Consider the following 2,500-nt stretch of genomic DNA (forward strand, 5'->3'; position numbering starts at 1 on the left):
GGACAGCGATAAACCAGCTAACAAGATGGAGTCGAAAAATGGCAGCTCACTGGTGAAGAACATCTCAATTCGCTATAAAGCATCTCAACCTTGAAATTTTGAACCACATCGTCGAAGTAGAGTCGGGAATTGTTCTGGAGAAGAAGTAGGGCTGATTTTGAATCTTGAAGCGAACAGATTAAGCCAAGACGCAAGGCTTTACTTTACGAGTGCTCCAGATTATTTAAGTTTCCTTGGCAAAAAATATTTTAATTCCCTTTTTCGAGACTTTTGTCATAGGCCGTGATACGGGAATTCCCGCTTTCTGCAGTAAGCCCAACAACCAAAGAAAAGATTTGTATAAAGAAACTGTCATTTAAAGTGGCAAGGTTCAACACTGCAGAGTGATACGGTGTTGTCCACAAAATGGCTCCAAATCTTGTTATCATATCATCTCACTCTGCCCTATTGTGTCTTTGACTTGGTAAACTTTCACGACTGAAAATTAAACCACTGAAAGAGCATTAAATTTTAAGCGTTTTTCGATTTGTATTTTGTTTCACGTTGATGAAATGACGAGCACAAGTAATTCTAATTCGGAGAACGAAACTCAAGTCGGCAGCTCATGCGTTCTCGTGGCCACATCTTAGAAGATAATTCGTGATAGGGGAATCGCCTTTAACAGCCGACACACAAATATCAGAAGAATAACTTGAGTTAAACAGTTTAAATTTAAAAGTGGCAAGGCGCGCGCAAGCGACCAGCAAAATGATCGTATTGTCCTATAGACATTTGTAACTTCGAGCTAGTTGTTTGTTGGAAGAACAATCATAGGACGTCCCTCACTGCTATCCAGTCATTGTGAACACATCAAATACAAATTTTGCGCAAAAATGTGGAGATTGACACTGATTCGTAGTTAAATTATTTATTTATTTATTTAGTTATTTATTTACAATGCACTTACACGTTTTCTTGGTACTATGTTTACTCATCTCAGGCAAAGTACTATTTACATTTGTACAAAACTGCTTCAGGAGAGGAAAAAAAAACGAAATTATTACAGATAACTTAATTATATGCACTATACCACCAATAGAAATAAATGGTATATATTCAACTGTACTAAAAGGGAGATTGGCACGGATTCATATATAAATTCATTCCAAAATGACGTAACCAGGTAAAACATTTGTGAATGTACTCCATAATGTGAATACATTCAAGTTACCAAGTATCTCAGACAAAGAATAATAATAATATTATATTCTTAACTTCAATTAAATAGTACTCAATCCACAGAACACGATATCCATTCAGTCGCAATATTCAGACTGTTCAACAAGAAATACTGGAGTACATACCAGCGAGTAATGAAATCAGTACTAAGCAAAATAGACTTAAGTGTTCAAAATTGCTTTTTTTAAATAGGATTTTAGATGTGCTGCTTCGATTATGAAGAGGAAGGTCATTCCAAAAGTATTTTCCAATAATGGATAGGCAGAATTTTCTTACATTGGTTATAGCATGAAGGAATAAATGCTGCCAAGATGCATCTTAAGTTGAATAATTATGTTGCTCAGAAACCAGTCATATGGAAAAAAAATTACATGGCTCATCGCCACAAAGATAATCATGCATAAATAAATGACTACATTTCAGCAACATCGTGAAATTTCAATAGACCTAAGGAAACATAATGTGGGGTAGGGACCGTACATCATTGATAATTCTAATAACTTTATTTTGCAATTTTATAAGCTGTGACAATGGGTTTTCATAATTACTACCCTGCAAGTAAATGTGAGTAAATAAGCAAATAATAGATATTGATTAGACAATGTTTACCGACAATGCTTAACCTTAATTATGACGTTGGTACATTTACTAACTTTGTTACAAATACAGTATAATGAATATGATCATGCCATGAAAGGTGATGGCCAATATAGACATCATACCCAAGTATCTTAAGATTGATACTTGTTGAAGGCATTAACCAGCTAAAGTTAATGAACGAAGTGAGTTGAAATTTACTTTCTGATGAGGATTGAAGATATTTAGATTTCTTTAAATTTAAAGTTAATAAATACTTGGTAGTTCAGAGCTAATGCGTATTAGAAGTTCACCTATATATAGGGAAGATATCTGTTGACAAACATTGATGTGCCAACCACCGAAACAAAAGACCGTTTGTTTCAACAACCAGCGAGCCTCTGGTTGGCACTTAAATGACAATAGGTAAACAATATCTTCCGTACAGTGTTTCAGCATGCTGTGTTGCAGAGGTTTCCCCTCCACATAATAGATAATTTCAACCAATTGCTATTTATAGGGTGTTAAGTGGGTGAAATGATCAGAAAATGAGAAATTAAGTTTTTTTTAACCTAAAAGTAAGTACAAAATAGTAGCAATTGCATGTGAATAGGAAAAGTAACGGAAATGGTTAATTGAAGTCATCATTGCGAGGTTCAAAATTGTTGTTTTCAAATCAACATGAAGGACAAGCTTACTACATTTT

This window comes from Montipora foliosa, chromosome 12 (genome assembly GCF_036669935.1).
Source record: "Montipora foliosa isolate CH-2021 chromosome 12, ASM3666993v2, whole genome shotgun sequence".
Classification (NCBI taxonomy): domain Eukaryota; kingdom Metazoa; phylum Cnidaria; class Anthozoa; order Scleractinia; family Acroporidae; genus Montipora; species Montipora foliosa.